Below are 6,760 nucleotides of genomic sequence, written 5' to 3'. Positions count from 1 at the left end.
AGACAGAAACATCAATGATGAGAATCATTGATTGGCTGCCTCCTGAATGCCCCACACTGGGGATAAAGCCTGCAACCTAGGCATGTGCCCTAACCAGGAACTGAACCCTGACCTCCTGGTTCACAGGTCGATGCTCAACCACTGAGCAATGCTGGCTGGGCCATCCAAAGTTATAGAGAAGGAAATGGCACCAGAGGTTAAGGGTTGTCCACTGGGTCACATAGCTGGACAGTGGTGGCATAGAGATTACATACCCAAGCTGGTGCTTTTTTAAAATTTAAATTTATTGATCTGAGAGAGAGAGAGAGAGAGAGTTTTTGTTCCACTTATTTATTCATTAATTGATTGATTCTTGTATGTCCCCTGACTGGGTACTGAACCCTTGGCTTTTTGGGAGGACATTTCTACCAGTTGAGCTGCTCAGCATGGGGTCAGGCCAGTGATCTGAATCACTGAGTGAGCTACTGCTACTCGTGAAGGGACCTTGGATACCAGGCTGCTCTGGGAGCAGTGGGGAGCTATGGCAGACTCCTAACCCAATCTGCATTTTAGAACATGCCCAAACCTCCTACTCCAGGGTCTGGCATGCCTGAGTCTCTCCTCAATATTCAAAAAGAAAATCTCTATCTCAGCCAAGTTGGACCATACCTTTTCCCCTTCCCCTGCCCCAAGTTCCTCTGCTCCTTCTCATCAGTACACGGATAAGTCATCAGAGAGCATGGGCTTAGAACAAGGAGGCCCAGGTTTAAACCCCAGCTCTACTGCCTCTCTGTGCCTCAGTTTCCTAATCTATTCAATGGGCCGGGAGAAGACTCAGATGAGGCAGTGTGCAGGCACCTGTCAAACACCACAAGAAGTAATAACAGAGCTGTCATCAGTATCATTGGGGCACTAAGGACTCTCTCCCTCTATAGGAGCTCCAGGCTATTTGACCCTCTTGCTAGGTTCCCTTTCTGCCTGGTAAGCAAGCCACCTAAAGCTTTCCTCAGATACATCAATTGTGCGAAAAGCATACGCTCTGCAAACCTAGCTATCATGCATTTATATATTTACTCAGCATCTACTGAGTGCCAGGCCCCATGCAGCAAGTGACAGCCTCCTGGCTGCTCAGGGATGTCGCCACCATGCACTTCACACCTCCAGGCCTTTGCTTGTGCTGTGTCTTCAGCCTTGAATGCCCTTTCTCCCTTCTCTGCTCCTCTTTGGAGCCTTCCTTAATTCCAGACCTCAGTGATTCACGTTTTCTTCTGTTTCTACAGCTTGTTGCTGGTACCAATGCAAGTAAGTATATAGATAGATTGCAGTTATTTTTTTTTCAAGCCTATCCTATCAGCTGGCTGGGCCTGTCTCTTGTATGGGGCACAGCACCTACTAACCGTTAGCTTCAATCAGATACGGTAGCGATCAGGCCTTGGTCCCCATAGATGTAATCTTAAAGAATTCCACAGGGTGGCAGCAAACCCCTCCAGACACAGTCCTCCCAGGACCACAGAGCTCCCAGGCTCCCAAAGCTCTAGAAAGGCCCCTTCACGCTTACTTTCTACTTTACCTCATCCCCACCCTCCACTTGGGTGACTTTGCCCTGCCCGCCCCCCCGCCCCCCCAGTTTCTTCTCCACCTGTAACAATGGATTGTTTGAACACTTAAACTGCATACTTCACTTACTATGAATTTATAGCTTTTATCAAGATGTAATTTACATACCATACAATTCATGCATTTAATTGTGCAATTCAATGGTTTTTAGTCTATTCGCATAGTTGTGCAAACATCACCAAAATTTTACTTTTTTATATATTTTTTTGTTAATTCTCACCCAAGGATTTTTTCCATTGTTTTGTTTGTTTGTTTTAGAGAGTGTGGAAAGGAGGGAGAGAGACAGAAACATTGATGTGAGAGAGACACACCGATTGGTTGCCTCCTGCTGCAACCTGTATGTGTCCTTGACCAGAATTGAACCTGGGACCTTCAGTCCATGGGCCAATGCTCTGTCCACTGAGCCAAACTGGCAAGGGTCCATCACCACAATTTTAGAACATTTTAACCACTCCCCAAAGAAACTCTGTACCCATTAGCAGTCACTCCTCATTTCCCCCAATCCTCAGCCCCCCAGATCTAGGCAACCACTAATCTCCTTTGATGTTCTAGACATTTCATATAAATGGAATCACACATCATACAGTCCTTTGGGACTGCCTTCTTTCACTTAGCATAATGTTTTCAAGGTTCACCCATTTTACTATTTAAAAATACCTGTTTTATGGATATACCACATTTCATTTTTTCATCAGCTGATGGGCATTTAAGTTGTTTACACATTTTATCCAGTAGGGATAATGCAATGAAGAATATCGGCGTATGAGTTTTTGTGTCAACATGTTTTTAGTGAGTTCCAGGTTATGCTGAGTGGGCTAATGGGTATCTGGGCCCACGAGGGGGGTGAACTTGCTGTCCCAAGGCTGGCAGATGATGGCTCTTTCCTCATGATGGTCTGTGGATGCCACTGTGGGCAGCGCCGATCACGCCAATGGCTTAGCTGATGCTGGGAGGAGCACAGAGCCTTACAGAGCTTTGCCTCTCTAGGCGTCTGGCTGGAAGTACCAGCGAGTCACGGACACTCAGGAGGAGAAGAGGAAGGAGAAGGCCAAGACCCATGACCTGAAGAAAAGGCAGCTCATGAGGCTACAGAAACAGGCCGACAGAAAACTGAGACACAGGGATCCTCAAGACTCATGGACTCCTGGTCTGAACCCAATAAAAACAGACTGTTAATTACTAAGAAACAAGGAAACATGTTTTAATTTTTCTTGAATATACACCCAGGAATGGAACTGCTGGGTCAGGTATGACTACATGTTCAGCCTTTTGAAGAACAGACAGTTGATCACAGCAGCTGCACCGTTTTTCATTCCCACCAGCAGTGTGTGAGGATCTGGTTTCTCCACAGCCTCGTCAGCACTTGTATGATCTGACTTTTTCATTCTAGCCATCCTAGAGGGAGGGAGCCGATATCTCACTGTGGTTTTACTTTTCCTTTCTTCATGTGCTTATTGGCCATTTGTGTATATTCTTTAGTGAAATGTCTATTCAGATCCTTTGACCATTTTTAAATTGGGTTACTTGTATTTTTTTAAAAATATATTTTCTTGATTTTTTACAGAGGGGAAGGGAGAGGGATAGAGAGCTAGAAACATCGATGAGAGAGAAAATCGATCAGCTTCCTCTTGCACACTCCCCACCGGGGACGTGCCCACAACCAAGGCACACGCCCCCGACCGGAATCGAACCTGGGACCCTTCCGTCCACAGGCCAATGCTCTATCCACTGAGCCAAACCGGTTAGGGCGGGTTACTTGTATTTTTATTATTGAATTGTTATTATCATCAAATTATAAGTGTTCTTTATATTTTCTAGATAAAAGTTCCTTATCAGAGACATGATTGGCAATTGTTTTATCCCATTCTATGGTTGTCGTTGCATTTTCTTTTTCTTTAAAATATTTTTTGTATTGTTTTCAGAGAAAGGAGAGGAATTGAAATGGAAACATCAATGATGAAAGAGAATCATTAATTGGCTGCTTCCTGCATGCCACGCATTGGGGATCGAGCCCACAACCCGGGCATATGCCCTTGACCGGAATCGAACCTGGGACTCTTCAGTCCGCAGGCCAACACTCTATCCACCAAGCCAAACTGGCTAGGGCTCATTGCATTTTCTTGATCATTTAAGCACAAAAATTTAAAATGTGGGTGGTGTTCAAAGTATCTATTTTTTTTCCTTTTTTGATCGTGCTTTTGGCTTTTTATCAAAGAACTATTGCCTAATCTGAGTCAGGCCAGGCTGTAGGCATTTTGGAGTGAGGACCAGGCCAGTGGGCACGTGGCACAGGGTGGCCAGCAGGCTGTTTGTGTGCTCAGGAGCCTGGCTCCTCACTCAGTCCTCTTCTCAGCCTCTGTTCTCCCCCTCCCTGCCTCCCTGCCTCCCTGCTCTAGGGGGCTCCGTGAGGATCCAGGGGAGCAGAACTCCCCATAATCAGTCCTTGTGGGAGGGGCATGGGTTCAGGTGGTCCCCCTCCCTGACGCTGGCCTGAATCCGGAGTTCAGGGCAGACTCTCTCATCCTTGTTTGCTCCCACTCCTCCATGTCCTGTTTCCAACCAGACTTCCCCTCCTGAGCAGAGTTGCGAGCAAATAAATGTTAGGATGAACCAGGAACCTGTGGGGTGGCTTGTTACAGAGCAGTGACGAATTGCAGCTGACGAATTGCAGCAGGGCGCTGCTGCTGCTTTCTGCCCAGTGTGCATGTATGCGTGTGCACCTATGTGCGTGCGTTAGGGAGTGTCTTCAGCCGGAGGCCTCTAGGCTATTTGAGATCTTAGGGCCCAGATTCCAGATGAGCCGCTCAGCTTCAACATCTATTTCTGCTGAACTCCTCACTGGAACCCTGCTTCTCCCGCTACCATAGTCCAGTTCAGGGCCTTTTTAGAACAGACCCTACCTGTATTTGATGTACAGTGGGGCCTTGACTTAGGATTGTCCCGACTAACGAGTTTTTTGAGATACCAGCGGTCTCTCAGCTGATTTTTTTGCATTGAGTTGATAGAGTAATTTGAGTTAACGAGCTCCCTAACGAGCTTGGTCTCGGAAGGAATTAAACTCGTAAGTCAAGGCCCCACTGTAATTGGTGTGCAATTTGCATACATGAGTCATGTTAGGTGGTCTCTAAATGTTTACCTGATGCCTCTGTGGGGGAGGTATTAGCATCTTGGACTCTTGGAGGGGACAGGGGCACTGGAGTTACCTGGTCTGTTCTCCCACCCGTGCAGGGTCTGCTTGATCGAATGACAAGCCCACCTCCTTCCCAGGCAGCTCTTGGATGGCTGGAGTGTTGAAGAGGTCCTGTGCTTGCCAAGTTTTGTATAGAAAAAGGTGAGGTAGTCTGTGTACATTTAGTTTGGGTTTAGTTCTTTGCTCTCGGAAAGTCAGGGCAAGTCAACTCTCCACCCCCAACGCAGGACAGGTACTCCGGTGGCCTTAGGCATCCACAGCACCATCATTGTCTCTGGCCTGACCTCTGCCCCAACCACCCCAGCAGGCTGCTTCTGGAAATGCCGGACCAGCGGCTTTCAAGCGTTCTTTCAGGAGCAGGGCCCTGTTTGTAAATGAAATCTCACGTAGAGCCCAATGTGTAAGGCAGATGAAGTGGACCTGCTCTGGATGAGGGTGAGCAGGAAGAGCAGAGGCCCCTGGAGAAGTCCCCCCCACACCCCTGGCCACAGCCAGGCCGCCCAGCTTGCAAACCACTGTCCTGGTGTGTTCCTCTCAAAAGCTCCTCGGGGTCCTCTGGGTATGGGACCCGCCCTGCAGACCTGCAGAGCCTCCCAGCAGCGAGCCCTGGCTTTCCATTTCGGCAGCAGAGGGGACACGAACAGGCTAAGCCGTTACATCACAACACTGCCTCTCAGGAAGCTCGGGGCCTGCTGAGCCCTCGGGGTCTCCTGGCCTGGCCTAAGCCTCAGCAGCCTCAGACGCCTGCCTCAGGAGCCTGCACTGAGGAGAGGACAGGGAGGAAGGGAGAGGCCTGCCCAGGGGCTCTGACTGTGCCCTGGAAAGAGTCCTTCCGTCAGAGCCCCAGCTTCCTTAACTCTGGAGAAGGAAAATAGTCCTTCCTTGTAGATGATGCATGAAGAGCACACAGATAGCCCTGCACGGCACCTGCCTCAGTGCTGATGGGCTGTCCCTATGGAGCCGAGGGAGGCATGGAGCAGTGGGTGGAGTGCAGACCCTGCGGTAACTGGCTTATCCTTTCTGTAAAACTGAGATGGTAACTAGAATATCTACCTCCCAGTGAGGTGCCGAGGACCCAGGGAGCCTTGCACCCAGGCATGGTGCCGGTACGTGGTGCAGGGCAGTCTGCTGTTATCATCCTAGGGCCTGGCCCACACTCTCACCCACCCCTCCAAGACCTGACACAGCCATCAAAACACTCGAGGTTTACTTTGGCAACAGGACTTTTATTCAGTCAAAATGAGCAGAGTGTGACAAAAGTCAGTCCCATTCAGGCCAGGTGGCCCCCCTCCACCTCCTCCCCTAGACCCACCCTTCCCACAGGAGAGGGGGTTACTGGATGAAGGGGGTACGGAGAAGCCACTGCGAGGACCAAGGCCTGTCTGGGAGCTTGGAGAAGCCCTCAGCACGGGCCCAGCATTTGGGAGACGGGCGGACTGCCCTTCTGAGTCCACGCGGATATGACTCCAGTCTTCTAGGGAAACATCACAAAGTCTACCTGCTTCAGCTAATTCAAGTTCAGGGTGAGGGGCCCTAGGGGGTTGGGGCTCAGGGACTTTAGAGTCTAATCTCACACTTAAGGAATACACTTATCTTTTCTCCCTTTAAAAAAAAGTTTCTTTCTGCTATTTAAAAAAATGTTTCTGAGTGTCATAAAAAATAGGTATTTGTTTCCTTGGTTTTCTTTTTCCTTCTTTAACTAAGTATTTCAAAGGACAACAACAACAGAAAAGAGGAACAAGCAGTCACAACATCAACACCCTGAAACACACCTTGTATAAAAATAGCTTCCGGCCACACTTGCTGACAGCGGTCTCTCCGCTGTCCAGGGGGTGGGTCAAGCTGGCTGTGTCCCATGGACAGAGGTCTGGAGGCCTCCGCTGGGTTCCCTCCCCACGCACACACACACACACCCATCACGCACACAGTACATTCCAGGGGCCAGCCTGCTCCGGCTCTGTGTCTGGGCGGGAC

Source organism: Myotis davidii, unplaced genomic scaffold (assembly GCF_000327345.1).
Source record: "Myotis davidii unplaced genomic scaffold, ASM32734v1 scaffold461, whole genome shotgun sequence".
Taxonomy (NCBI): domain Eukaryota; kingdom Metazoa; phylum Chordata; class Mammalia; order Chiroptera; family Vespertilionidae; genus Myotis; species Myotis davidii.
This window is presented reverse-complemented; position numbering follows the sequence as displayed.